This window comes from Grammomys surdaster, unplaced genomic scaffold (genome assembly GCF_004785775.1).
Source record: "Grammomys surdaster isolate TR1022 unplaced genomic scaffold, NIH_TR_1.0 112597, whole genome shotgun sequence".
Classification (NCBI taxonomy): domain Eukaryota; kingdom Metazoa; phylum Chordata; class Mammalia; order Rodentia; family Muridae; genus Grammomys; species Grammomys surdaster.
The window spans coordinates 1-15,287 of NW_021611825.1; the positions used below are offsets into that span (position 1 = coordinate 1).

Sequence of the window (15,287 nt, forward strand, 5' to 3'; positions counted from 1 at the left end):
TTTTTTTTTTTTTTTCAGTAAAATGCTAGCTCCAGGTGTTTCCTTAAACTGTGAATGCCAGACTGCTTCGAAGCACCTGCCCCATGATGGTTCAACTTAAAGAGGCTGTTACGCCCAGGTCTAGGGGTCTCCAAGAGATCTCAAAGAACTGACATATCTGCTGTAGAGAAACATAAGAGCCTTTATTTCAAACCCAGGTTTGGATCAAAAATTGCACAGAGCTAAGTTGTGACCCCCATGTCAGACGGTTTAGGGAATAACTACAAGCATGTTACATGGGGGTGGGGGAGGGTGTTTTGTGACAGAAAAGGGAAGCTATAATGTTTTTACAAACCGGTCACAGCTGCCTGGGAACACTTAATTTGTTTGATTTCTATCTAAGGATGTATAGGTTTTACTTTTCCCAAGGCTATAAGCACCTGTGTTGGGGAGTGCCTGGCCATCCATTAGAGAGGGTGCCAATTTTGGCGGCATGGAGGCTGAAAGCTGCATTTGTTTATCTGTTCTCAGGCTGATACCTTCCGTTCCCAAGGAGGGTTCACACTTAGGGAGTTGCTATTGGAATGAGGATTTGTGAGGCTTTTGGGAGAGCCAGGTGGTGGGAAGGAATGGGGGAGGGGCTTCTGTGTTCAAGGACCTGAGGGGGAAGTGATGAGTCAAGCACCAGCCTCTGGGCTTCTGGGAAAGTGCTGAGGCCTGTGCTAGCTGCTTGGCTTCTTCAAGGCATCTGCATTCCCCAGCTGCAGATGGTCCTGCAGAGCCTAGACAGTGAGGGAACAGCTTGCTTTTTTTGAACCTAGACAGCATCCCAGCTTTCTTGGGTCCCCAAAGATGTTGCCACACCCCAGAACAAAGGGAGCAGTCTAAAGAGCTTGGTGACACCATTTCTGCCTCATCAGTCACCACTTCCTATTTTCTTACCATATAAAATTAATAATAAGAAGGGATGTCTGTCATCCAACAACCACCCACATTCCAGAACCAGCCTGCTTTCAGCCTCTCAGTGCCAGAAGCTGCGTCATCACCAGCCACCAAATGTGACACATTTCTGCTGTGGCCACAAGTCGTGCACCCCAAGTCTTCACAGGAGGCTCTTTTTCTCTTCCATCCTCACTACCCAATAAGCCTCTCACATGAAGTCTGTTGTGTGGTGTGATCTTTTCAACATCCCCTAGCCCTCTGATCCTTGTGAGAACTCTAACAAGCCCCACAGGGTCAGCCCTGAATGTTTCTCCAGCTGGGCAGGTGTCTGTGGGGCAGGACCTGAAACTGTGTGAAGTCTGAGAAAGAGGGGAAATTGTAATGTCCAAAGAGTGGAAGAATGTTTCTCCTCATTACTTTTAATTTCTGTGTCTGTCTGTCTGTCTGTCTGTCTGTCTGTCTGCCTGTCTGTCAACTATCTACCTACCTACCTACCTCTCCTCAGTCCTTCCAAAACCAGATTATCCTGGTCTGAGGTAATAAAATGTCCCTATTTCTCTCCCACTCTCCTCATGTGCTCTGACTTCATCAGTCTCTCCTGTGATTACAGCAGCAGCAGCACCAATCAGGCACAGGAGGGACAGGTTCTTAGGACTCAGGGGGAGGAATGGAGTTGAACCCACTGTGCTCCCATTCCTTCATTCCAACTGTTTTATCATGGGTCCTCCATCCACAGGGCAGGTCCCTGGCTCAAGTCGGACCGTTCTTCCTCAAGTTGGTTTTGGTCAGGGGTCTTATCACAGGAATAGAATCCCTCACTAAGACAGAGGTGCACAAGGGCCTCACTCTGCTCCCTGCACACATCACCCTCTCCTGAAGCTCAGCTCCTGTCCCTCCCTTGCCCTGGAGCAGCACCCACAAGGCTGCTAACACCCACCTGTACAGCTCCTAGGGATCTGATGCCCTCTCTGACCTCCCAGGGCAGCAGGTACCATGTGCTGAACATACCTACAAGCAGGTAAAATGCTCACATGCAGAAAGTAAAATACGTAAATATTTATAAAAGCTTTAAAGTGTATTTTGAAGGAACACTCATAGGAAGCCTGAGTGTTCATAATATCTGAAGACATTAGACATAACAGTTCCTTTTTCTTTATTATTTTTAAATTGTTCATGTATGTGTCTGTGTGTGTATATGTGCACATGAGTGAAGGTGCCCACAGGGGTCAGAAGTGTTAGATCCCTGGCATTGGAATTGCAGTTATGAGCCACCTGATAAGAAATCTGGGAATCAAACTTGAATACTATAGAGAAGCCACTGACACAGCCTTCTACCCCTAAAGCATCAGCCTGAATTGGAAACTTACGGGTTCTTTGGAAAGTCCTTTGGATTATGTTTTGCTGGGACAAACATGTGAAAGAACATTTAGCTGAAGCAGACACAGGAGAAAGAATGTTCTGCTTAAGAAAGCATGCAAAAGGACACATGATGAAGGATTCTTTGCTAATAACACACATGTATCAGTCCAAATTACATGAGTAGTTGAGCTACACTTGGAAGGAATCCATAGAGAGAAACATGCCAAAAAACTTCCAATGGTGTGCTGTAGTTTCCTGCCAGTTCCTCAGACTTCAGCTGATTGGCAGAATGATGTCAGCTGAGAAAGATGCGTGTGCTGAGGTAAGACACTTACTGAGTCAAGACTTGCAGAGAACATGTGGTGTTTGGAGGGTGTAAATAGGACTCACAGACAGTGACAGAGACTGAGCTTGGCTTACTTATGGAGACAGCTGTGCAAGGCTTATGAGTTTCCTTGATCTTAGCTTCGCTGAGAGAGGCACAGCCAAGATCTTCTCCTGACATTCCTTCTGGCCCCTCCTGCTGACTCTAGCCAAAGTTGAGGCCTGGCTGTCTCTGCTAGGTCTTGTTACCACTGTTGATTTGTGTTTGCTCTCCTGACTCTACCAAACCGGACTGCTGGTGAATCCAAGAAGTGTTTTCGAGTGGCTTGGGCTGCCTCTGTGGACCTGTGAACTACTGCAGATTTCCAGATGATGCCTGATAAATAGATGAGTTCCATGGATGCTAAGGGCCTGCAAGAGACTGAAAAGCTGTCTCATAAACAAAATTGAGTTGTGAGTAGTAGCACACACTCTTAATCCCAGTACTCAGGACAGAGGCAGGCAAATCTCAGTTCAAGGCTAACCTGGTCTACAGACTGAGTCCCAAAATAGCCAGAGATAGACAAAGAAATTGTCTCAAAACAAAACAAAATAAAGTAAAAAAAACAGAATAAAACTAAATAACTAGCTGGCTAACTAACAAATGCACTACCAGGATGTATCATGGGAAGTTTAAGGGTGATCCATGAAACTGGAGGAGTATTATGAAAATGGGTGTGGGAGGGAACAGAGGAGTAGAAGGGGAACTTGTGACACAGTACATTGTGTGCACTTGTGACAAGGCCACAATGACACACTACTTTGCACACTATGCTAGTGAGAGCAAATGTCCAGCAGGGTTTGTAGACCCTCATGGTCATGAACTGCACTCTGAAGTCTTTGGTTGTTGTGAGTAGCATGTTATTTTCCTCTCAGCTGTGGAAGTGGGACAGATGATGGGGAAAGGGGACATCACTCCCTGCAGGAAGGCTCCAGGTGTTGGAAAGTCATGGTCTGTTACAAGTTACCATGCAAGTGCCTGAGCAGAATTTTCTTGTTCGCAGGAATCAAAAAAGAACACTCAGGCTCAGGTGCAAAGATAAGCACACATTGTGTCTTCTTCCTGGGTTGACGCTGTGATCAACTATGTACAGTAGGTCCATAAAATGGACTAATTTCTGTAGTTTTAATTTTATGCTGTTTTTGAAATTGTCGTTTCCATGCAGTTTATTTCAGTCATCTGTTCCTGCCCTGTTCCAGTGTTGACTACATTGGCTGGTGGTACAGTGTTGTCTAAACAGCCCTATACCATCAGCCCCTGGCCTCACACTCTAGGTGTGTAGGAGAAAGAAAGGAGACTGTTAGAGAATTTTAAAAACTGTATTTTATTTTCATTAGATGTATTTGGTTTGTACTTGTATTTGGTATTTGTGTATAAGTATGTAGGTGCAATAGCAGTGAATCCCTCGGAACTGAAATTAGAGATGGTTGACAGCCACCATGTGCTGATGGAACTCACCCTCGATCCTCTGCAACAGCATTAAGTGCTCTTAGCTGCTGAGCCATCTCTCCAGCCTCTATTGGAATGTTTGCATAAGGAAACCACACAGCTGATTCACAACATGCTGGCTGAGCACTGAGAGAAACTAGATGCACAGGAAGAGACAGTGTCAGTGCAGAGCTCAGGAGGGAGGGGTGATAGGCACTGATGGGGTGAGGCCTGAGGGACAGAGACAGAGAGGGGCTGAGAAAAAGGAGACAGAGGCAAAGGGGGAGATGCTAACTGATCAGAGTGCCCTGTTTGAGGGTATTTCTGTTAGACTGCACTGGACACATCTCCAGAACCCTGCTGGCATCTTACATTTCATAGTGAACACTGTGCTGGTTTGAATGAGAACAGCCTCACAGGCTCATAGGAATGAATGCTTCAGATGTGGCTGATGGAACTCTTGGGAAAGGATTGGGATGTGTGGCATGGTTGGAGAAGTGTCACTGGGGCTGGGCATTGAGGTTTTAAAATCTTCCAGGGTTCAGGCACCTGTAGTGGGATGTGAGTAGTTGAACTTGCAGCCATGACAGTGGCTTGGCTGGCCTTTAATGGCACAGGTGGTGGGAAACTGGACCCAGGGCCATTATAGAGCAGGTGAAAGTACAGATCACCTTAGCCAATGCCCAGGAGCTGCAGAAGAAGATGATTGACAGATCTCTCAGAAAGTACACCTGGAAGCCTTGGGCTCCTTGGATAACTGGGAGCAGAAATGCATCACCATGTGCATGGACTGCTGCATGGATGCTTTGGATGCTGTTCCCCATGCCTACAACTCTCGACTGCAGGGGGAAGAAGCCAACATGTAACCAAGGCCTGTGCCTCAGGACACTGTTCTCAGAAGAGAGCAAGGACCAGTGTGAGTGCAGGAATCTCACTGCCCCCACTGAGCTGTGTCCTCCTGAGAATAGGCCAATAAATCCCTGCTGGGATGGAAGACTCCTAGTGTTCCCAGTTTCTCTCCCTTGGTGTGCAGATAGAGGTGTGAGTTTCCATTGATCCTCTACCACACCTTTCCTCTGCCATCCTGGACTCAAACCCTCTGAGACTAGAGAACAGATTAAACACATATTTATAAGTTGTTGGGGTGACAATGTCTTATCGTAGTCATACAAAAGTAACTAAAGCCAGGTGTGATGACACAGGTGTTTAATCCCAGCATTCAGGATGCAGAGACAGGTGGAACTCTGTGAGTTCAAGGCCAACCTGGTCTACATGGTGATTCTCAAGACAGCCAGAGCTGTGGAGACAGAACTTGTCTCAAAACAGAATAAAATAAGAGGAAAAGTAACAGAGACAGATGCTTTCTGTGGAGCTGCCCAAGGCCAGCTGTGTTCATAAGTTAGTCAGGATAAAACCTAAGAGCATCAAGTTCCCAGAGAAACTGGGAAGAGATCAGATCAAACTCTACAGAATCAAAACCTGTATAGATTTAATCTTTCCTCAAACTACGGACCAGGGATGAAACCTCACATGACCAGTGTGTACTCTCTGGCATGAGAATCATCTTTCTTCCAGTGTCCACACTGCACAAGCCTGAGGAACTATGGGGGCAAGTCAGTAATCAGATCCTCTGTCCCACACAGCTGTGACATTCATGTCCCTCACCTCATCAGCTCATAAGTGTGAGTGAAGGTCAGAGAGGAAGTGAAAGGATCAGAGATTACATAACTTCAACCACACTATCATTATTCTGTGTTATAGTCAGTGACAGTTCCTCTCCTACTGTGATTTAGTGACTAAAGCCACTGTAGCAGTGAAATGAGGACACAGGGCAAGTGCAGTGTAGACAAGGATCACTGCCCTGCTCTATGTGGTCTTCAAGAGGGTCTCTTCATGATGGACAAAGGGGTCTACTGTGCTGAGACAAGGACAATCCACATGGACAATCTCAGGACTAGGATTGAAGATCCTTGGAAAACACACCCACCTGGCACCACAGAGGTTCCCTCCATATGTGAAGAAACAAGAGGAATCAGAGTCTAACCCTTAAGTTGAGAAGACAGATCCTGAGGGAAGAGGCAATGAGTATTCCTTACAGATGATAGTTTTGTATTCAGGTTTGGCAGGGTGAGCCACCCACTGCAGGGGAACACGGAGCCTGTTCCTCAGGACTCAAAATGAAGATCCTTGGTTTTTTTTTGTTTGTTTGTTTTTGTTTTGTTTTGTTTTAATACCGATCTGCAGCCACAGACTCTTCATCCAGGAAGTAACACAGGGAATCTGTATCTAAGCATGGGGCTGAGAAAATAGATCCTGAGGAAAGAAGCAAAGTCTTCTCTTTATAGATGAGAGTCCTGTACTCAGGCTTGGCAGTGTGAGCTGCCCTCTGTAGGTGAACAGAGTCTGGTCTCTGTTGAGTTCCTGTGGGGCTTGCAAGCCAGCGCCTCTGCATTAAGAAGAAGCATCTCTCCACTGCATCCTCATCTGATACTCTTGCCATTGTATTCCAGGAAGTGACTTTTTTTTTTCTAGAAGACTCTAGGGTCTGACTTCTGGAGAGAAGAAAGAAGAGGAAGCGTGGAGGAGAGGACACAGAGAGTCTAGCCCACAGGTCTCTTGTCTCTCCTGGTGTCCAGACAGTTTCTGGGTCAGAACTCGGAGACACCATGACAAACAGTGCTCTGTCCTGCAGGGCAGGTTCAGGCAAAGTCTTAGTCTCCAGGCAGTGTGATCAGGGGTGGGGAAGCCAAGGGTTGGGGATTCTCCCTCTCCCCAGTTTCACTTCTGCTCTTAACCTGGATTAGGTCCTTCAGTGTCAGTGCCTGGAAGCGCTGTCATATCTCACCCTCAATGGGTGGCACGATCTGGGGGAACCAACCAGTGTCACCATGGGCACAGGTTATAAAGTCCATGCAGTCCACAGGACTCAGATGCCCCAGATCCCAGATGGGGGCTATGGCGCCACGCACCCTGATCACACTTCTGGAAGCTGCCCTGGCCCAGATCCAGACCAGCATGGGCAAGTTCGGGGTCTGGAGGGAAATGGACTCTGTGGGGAGAGGGGTGGGCGGCAACAGGGAAACCCTCTTTTTATCTCAGGCTTCTGTATATTTCATTAATTGAATGACCTGTTAATATGACAAGCTAAAAGGCAAGATCAAAACCTAACCTCAGAGAATCTTAAACATCAAGTGACAAAAGCCCTAACAGAAAAGGTTTTATATTATCCACAGGTAAGATTCAACTTGTTTGGTCTGGAGAGATGGCTCAGCAGTTAAGAGCACTAACTATTCTTCCAAAGGTCCTGAGTTCAATTACCAGCAACCACATGATGGCTAAAGGCTATAGGTGTCATGGGATCCAATACTCTATTCTGGTGTCTCTGAAGAGAGCTACAGTGTACTCACATACATACAATAGAATAAATCCTTAAAAATGAAAGATTCAACTTATTTTACCTATCACATTCCTAGGGAGAGAAATCAGCGTACCCCCAGTCTGGCCAGCTACACCCGTCAGTGACTTCCCCAGTGCATTAACCCTCAATACCCTTCAAAGTCTCATAGGCAATATTAATTGCCTTAAACCTTGGCACCTTATACCAACCTGGTAATCATAGCCTCTTTTGGTTTACTTAAAGGTGACAAAGATTGCTTCTCTTCTCTCTCCCTGATGCCAGCAGCCAGAGGGACCCTTTGTTCTTTTAAACACCACGTTAGAAACACCTGGCATGTTATGATCCACAACACCCAATACATGTCTTTACATTCAGTTCTTCCCCCACAATGTTTGTAGCCTTACATCAACTTCAGTGGACCCTAGAATGGCTCCATGTTCCAACAGTAGTGCCTCAACTACTAACAGTGGTTGACACTTTATCCGCTATAAGGACAGGAAGAGAGCATACCTTAAAAATTATAGGTAAAGAACCTGATGTAACTGTTTTTCCTTCCCCATCCCAGACATCGAATGGCTCCTGAGAAACCACACCTCTTTTGCTAATAGCCTCCTTTGCTTCCCAGGATAGATGGACAACCATTACCCCAAAGATAAATCCCTGCAGCCCCACCAGTCTTTAGGTGGCTTCCTTCTCCACTGTTCTCTGGGTCTGCTATCCCACAGCCCACAGCTTTTACAGATGGAGAACCACAGAGTGCCCTCTGCACAGTATACCAAAGAGACACCAGCTCTGAGTCACATTTTTTCCCTCTCACAGATAAATCTCCATGATTTAAAGAACTGTATTCCATCTTCCTGGTTTTAGCATACCTGAAAAAACCAGCTACTCTATGTTCAGACAGCACTTACACGGTCAGCTTACTTCCGTAGCTAGCCTGCTCCTATTTCAGACTTGGTGGCAATCCTCATTCACAATTATTAAGATTTCAAAAATACTGTAAACTAGAACATATCCAGTTTTAGTCAGCCATGTGTGGTCACACTCATCCCTCACCAGATCTCTCTCTGGTGACAACACTTCAGCCAGTAAGATTGTCACAACTGAGGTCTTTACTCTGTCACCCCTCACTGCTGAAGAACTCCCATCAGAGAGCCACATTAACCTGAAAGGGCTACAGCTCAAATTCGCCTAGTACCCCCTCAAACGCAGCCTCAGAACTTGCTCCTTCAGTACCTCCCTATTTTGAATCCCTGCTATACAACAATCGGGCACCAACCCCAGAGCCCTGACGCTAATGCCCTCTTGCAAGAATGATGTCACCATATCTCACCATTCAGTACATAGAAATTTGTATTTGTTATCACTGATATCTATTCCCATAAAAAGAAACCCGAATTAATCTCATGTTCTCCCATTTTGCTATTATGGGTTCCCTCTCCATATCAAAGCTGAAACTGGACCAGCACTCAAGAGTCATCAATTCTACAATTTCTACAAGACTTGGAAAATTGTCCACCATACTGGTGTCACTCACAACCCTCATGGCTAAGCTGTCATTGAAAGAAAAAGTCAAACACTTACAAAAATAATTAATTAAACACAAGGCTTCCTACCACAAAATACCGAATAAGGCATGGCATTATTCACACTGAATGTATTCAACATCTATGTCACCCAAGACAAACCCTGGAGTCAACAACCAAGTATGCCACCCATCCTGGTCAAATGGAAGGACCCATTTGACCAGTGTTGCAGGGAGCCTGATTCCCTATTAACAGTAGGAAGGGGAATTGTTTGTATCTTTCCATCGGACCAACCTCCCCTGTCGGCCTAAGATCCTTCAATGTCTGATGAGACCTCTTGCATCAGAAAGACGTCACACCTGATGGTCACAGAGAAAACAAAGAGGAGACCAGGCAGCACCCAAACACACACAACCAGATCACCTGGAAGGACACTCATGTTCTCACTGACACAGCTCAATGCAGCTGTTTCCCACCAGATCCAACCCCCATATGACTCTTTCTCTGTCATCCTCATGGATGATTTTACCCGAATTAACACCATACTAGGGCTAGCCCCACTCCTGCTAACACTATGCTTTCCTTGTTTTATGCCATGGAAACATATCATGGGAAGAACCAGATAATCTGCTCATCAGCAGGATGTCAGAAACCCATTATGATTCCTATTCATGCAAATGTCATCTCCAGTGCAGATTCCTTTGCTTGCTTTCCTTGACAATCAGACACATCATACCTTGAAGATGTTAAGACCTATGAAGTATGTCCCTATTGGTCCTGTAAGTTGAACATGGGTTTGCATGAGACATTCCACACTACAGATATACACCACCCTACGGTTCCTAATGTTAACTACTTTTGGACAATCATTGGAGAACCTTGGAACAAACCATGGAGAATGGGGTTATTTGTGTTCCCTTTGATATTAAAACTTCTTCCCAGTAGACAAGATGGTCTACAGTGCAGAGACAATGACCAGGTCCACACAGACAATCTCAATACCTGGAATGAATATTCTTGTTAGTAAAATACACCCATCTGGAGCTACAGATGCTTCATTTGGGAAGAAACACATGGAGCCTGAGTCTAAGCCCAAGGCTGAGAAGACAGTTCCTGGGAGAAGAGGCAAAGTCTCCTCTTTACAGATGACAGTCCTACACTTAGGCTTGGCGGTGTGAGCCGCCCACTGCAGGTGAACACAGAGCCTGGTCTCTGTGGGGTCTGTGTGGGGCTTGCAGGCCAGAGCCTCTGCTTTAAGGAGAAGCATCTCTCTACTGCATCCCCAAACACTTGTGTCGCCATTGTATTCCCAGAAGTGACTTTTCTTCTAGAAGACTGTAGTGTCTGACTTGTGAAGAGAAGGAAGAGGAAGGGTGGAGAAGAGGACACAGAGAGTCTGGCCTGTGGGTCTCTCCTGGTGTCCAGAACTCAGAGACACCATGACAAACAGCACTCTGTCCGCAGCACAGGGTTCAGGAAAAGTCTTAGTCTCCAGACGGTGAGGTCAGAGATAGGGAAGCCCAGGGATAGGGATTCCCCATCTCCTCAGTTTTACTTCTGCTCCTACTGTTTAGGTCCTTCTGCCTGGACACTGATGACATGCTAGCAAGCCTCACCCCCATTGGTGACGTGATCCTGGGGACCAAACAAGCATCGCCCTGGGCACTGGTTATAAAGTCCACATAGTCGACGGGACTCTGCCGTGCCCTGGATCCCAGATGGGGGCAATGGCACTGCACATGCTGCTCCTGCTGCTGGTGTCTGCCCTGTCCCTGGCCCAGACACGTGCAGGTGAGTTCGGGGTGGGCAGGGAAATGGCCTCTGCGGGGAGAGGCAGGGATAGCACCGGGAAAGCCTCGTCCTCTCATCACTCACCGGACCCTCCGCTCCTTTTCCACCCGTGTCCCGAGCCCAACTCCCTGCTTCCCTCCCAACCTAAGCACCCACCCAGGGTCCCAGGAGGAGGTCGGTGTCTCAAAGCTTGCCACCCCCAGGCTCACACTCGCTGCGGTATTTCCTCACTGTCGTGTCCTGGCCCACCCTCCGGTTCATCGCTCTCGTGGATGACACACAGTTCGGGTGCTTTGACAGCAACTCGGAGAATCCGAGGGCGGAGCCTCGCGCGCTGTGGGTGGAGCAGGAGGGGCCAGAGTATTGGGAGCAGCAGACACGGATCGCCAAACACTGGGAGCAGATTTTCCGAGTGCGCCTGAAGAACCTGTGCAGCTATTACAATCAGAGTGAGGGTGGTGAGTGCCCCCGGGGTCTGAGATCATGAGCCACTCCCCCTCCACCACATTCCTATACTGGGCCTGAAGACTTCCCGGGACCCAAGTCCTAGGTTGAGACCAGTTTCCCATGCAGCTTGGAGGAATCCGGAGGTGGGAATCATCCCGGAACAGGTGGGTGAGGCTGACCTCGGTGTCCTGCAGGCTTTCACACTTTCCAGGGTGTGTATGGCTGTGACCTGGGGTCGGATGGGAGTCTCCTCCGCGGGTATGAGCAGTACGCCTATGATGGCCGCGATTACATCTCCCTGAACGAAGACCTGAAAACGTGGACGGCAGCGGACATGGCCGCGCAGATCACCCTACTCAAGTGGGAGCAGGCTGCTGCAGCAAAGCAACACAGGGCCTACATGAAGAGCTAGTGCCTGCAGTCGCTCCGCAGATACTTGGAGCTCCGGAAGGAGATGCTGCTGCGCACAGGTGCAGGGGCTGCGGGCAGCTCCTCTCTCTGCCCTCGGGCTGGGGCTCAGTCCTGGGGAAGAAGAAACCCTCAGCTGGGGTGATGCCCCTGTCTCAGAGGGGAGAATGTGTCCCTGGGTCTCCTGATCCTCATCACAGTGGCTGCACTGACTCTCCCAGGGCTCAGCCTTCTCCCTGGACAGTTCCCAGTCTGTCTCAGGAGGGAAGGAGAGAATTTCCTGACAAAATAATAGCTGCTTCCTGCTGTCAGCCATGGCCTCACCCAGGCAGAGTTCTCTGCGCACATTCACTGTCTGTGGACACTGACTTCTGTTGTGCTGAGTGTGTCAGCCCTTAGACCTCAGGACCGCAAGTTTCTTTTACCTGATAGGAGACATAGACTCCCTACAATAGGCTGGTTCCCCCAGTTTCTAGACCTTTTCAAAGAATACATCCTCACAGATCCCTCCCTGTCTGTGGGGTTTACATCCCTTCAACAACCCAATTCTACCTATACCTACAGTGGTAAATGGTCACATGAGCCTTTTTGGGGTACACTGAAGGAATATAAATTGTGAAATTTCTTTTTTTCCTCTTTCTTTCTTCTTTTCTTATCTTTCTGTTTTTTGAAGGCATTATTTTGCTTCTAGTCAGTTTTTGTCTGCACTGGAGTGATCCTGTTTCTCCATGCCCTTGTATTATCATTTGTATCAGTCTCCACAGGTCACAGGGGAGACTGCTAACCTGGAAAATTAGACAAGTTAAATCAGGGTTCACATTAAAGGAGAGATTCTTGTGAACTTAGACTGTTTCCTGTCAGAACTAAAGATCCAGAAGCCTCCTGCTCTTCCTCTGTCCCCACAAGTTACAGTGCTCCCCCTAGTGAAAAGAAATGGAACTTTCTGAGACAGGTTCTTCTGCAATCCAAGGCTGGAGTGAGAGGGAAGATCCACACACCCTGTGAGCCCACTGTGTTCCAGTGAGAGGCGCACTGGGGTCCACTGCACACTCCAGGGATCCTGTGTAACATACCTGTACCTTGTCACCCCAGAGGCAGGGGCTGAAAGTCATTTTCTCTGGCTGAGTGTCAGAGGTTCACCACATTTCTGCTACCCACTTCCTAGGACATCACATAAGGTCAGCTATGTTGACCCACTGGCTTGTATGGATCGTCTGTTAGCTTTTGAGTTTCCCACAGAAAGTGAGCAATTCTGTCCTGAGGGGACAAACTGAACCTTCAGCTCACTAGTGCAATGACAGTTGAAGTGTCAAACAGACAGGTAGTGTCATCGTTGATTTAACGGAGTCTTGTGTAGATTTCTGTTTGCCTTGTTAATTGTGGGATTTCTTAAATATTCCACACAGATCCTCCAAAGGCACATGTGACCTACCGCCGCAGATCTGAAGGTGATGTCACTCTGAGGTGCTGGGCCTTGGGCTTTTACCCTGCTGAGATCACTCTGACCTGGCAGTTGAATGGAGATGACCTCACCCAGGACATGGAGCTTGTGGAAACCAGGCCTGCAGGGGATGGGACCTTCCAGAAGTGGGCATCTGTGGTGGTGCCTCTTGGGAAGGAGCAGAATTACACTTGCCATGTGGAACATGAGGGTCTTCCTGAGCCCCTCAGCCTGAGATGGGGTAATGAGGGTGTGGGTGGAGAGTTGGGATCAGGGAAAGCTGGAGCCTTCTTCAGACCCTGAGCTGGTCAGGGCTGAGATCTGGGATTATGACCCTCACCTTGATTTCCTGTACCTGTCCTTCCCAGAGCCTCCTCCATCCACTGACTCTAACATGGTGATCATTGCTGTTCTGGGTGTCCTTGGATCTGTGGCCATCATTGTAGCTGTGGTGGTTTTTGTGATGAAGAGGAAGAGAAACACAGGTAAGAAAGGGCAGGGTCTGTGTTTTCTCTCAGCCTCCTTTAGAAGTGTGCTCTGCTCATTAATGGGAAACACATCCACACCCTGCATTGCTACTGTCTCCAACTGAGTCTGCTGTCAGTTCTGAAAACTTCCCAGTGTCAAGATCTGCCTTGAATTCTCACAGCTTTTCTTCTCACAGGTGTAAAAGGAGGAGACTATGCTCCAGGTTCAGGTTAGTGTTGGGGACAGACAGGATTGTCCTGGGGCCATTGAAGTAAAGTTGGAGATGTTGGGAGCTCCGGAAATCCATAATAGCTCCTTCAGAGAAATATTCTGGGGGCCTGAGTTGTATCTTGATATGAATACACATGTTTTCATATGTTTGTTTGTTTGTTTGTTTTACCCTAGGCAGAGACAGCTCCCAGAGCTCTGATATGTCTCTCTCAGATTGTAAAGGTGACACTCAGGGGCCTGCTTGGGGAGGAGCAATGTGGACCTGATTAGGTTTTACAAACTCCCAGAATCCCCTGTGAGTGGTGAGTTGTTGGAATGTTGACTTCATAGTGATGGTTCATGACTCTTGTTCTCTAGCATGAAGACAGCAGCCTGGAGTGGACTGAGTGACATAGAGGGTCGTCAGGTTTCTCTTGTGGCATCCAGAGCCCCCAGATTTCTTTTGACAGCAGTGTCTGATGCTTATTGTGAGCTATGGGCTCAATGTGAAGAACTGTAGAGCTTAGCCTGCCCCGCACACCAGGACTCTTTCCCTGCACTGCCTGTGTTCCCTTCCACAGCAAACCTTCCTGGTCCAGCCAAACACATCGGCATTCTGTTAGCTCCATTTTACCCTGGGCTTTTGACCTGAGGTTTGATTGCTTCTTAATTTAATGAATTAAGAATACTTAGAGGTTTTTTTTTTAAATAAATGGCAGATGGAGAACCTTCCAGAATCTGTGTCACTAAACTGTGTGCATCTGTTGGGACAGGATGGAGCTGTGGCAACTGAATGTCAACAGGGTTATGCCCAGGTGGACTTAAGTGTGTTGTGTTGTGATCTTTGATGGAGTCTCTCCTCAGCTGTGTCACCTCTGGGCTCTGCTCTCTCCATTACTATGAAGCACATGCTGAGAGTCTGTGATCACAAGGACACAGGGAAGGCCTGAGGCTTGTTGTGTCCCCAGGATGATGAGTCTCCAGGGCTAAGGATGAAAGACTGAGTTGGAGATCCTTTAAAGTGCCGAGTGCACAAGATAAGTCACACTACATTTCCTCCTATCCTTTTGTTTTAGCTACTAATGATGCAATCTTGAAGCTGCCCCGTCACTCCCTGTAGCCATGCTACTGTTGTGATTTCTGCTTCTCCTTCCTTCCAGTGTTTTTTCTAGGGTTCTCAGGTATAGGATGTGATTTTCTGTTTAACTCTCAGGAGCATATCCACAGCTGAGATCATTGTCTTAGATTTTTCAAAACCTATTTTTAATAAGGGTTCTTAAATGCTTAACCTACCTTCTAGCCCACCACCCAGTAGAAATAGTGGAAAAGCAAGGTTATTAGGATATGAAAGAAGTGGACGTGTTTAGAAATGGTTCTTTGGAACAAATCCAATCTCCATTGTCAGTATATCAGGAATTCAGTTCACAAGAATCAGCAACGGCAGTTCAATCCAGAAGAAGCCAGGAGGCTCAGTAAAAAGATATCTTTTGCTGATGTGTTTGCTGTTTAGAAGTAGTTCCTTGGGGG

At 47.4% G+C, this 15,287-nt stretch overlaps 1 pseudogene; it reads left to right on the forward strand.

Moving 5' to 3' along the window:
• The first annotated feature begins 10,689 nt into the window (after positions 1-10,689).
• Positions 10,690-13,546, forward strand: LOC114635568 (annotated as a pseudogene).
• The last annotated feature ends 1,741 nt before the right edge of the window (positions 13,547-15,287 follow it).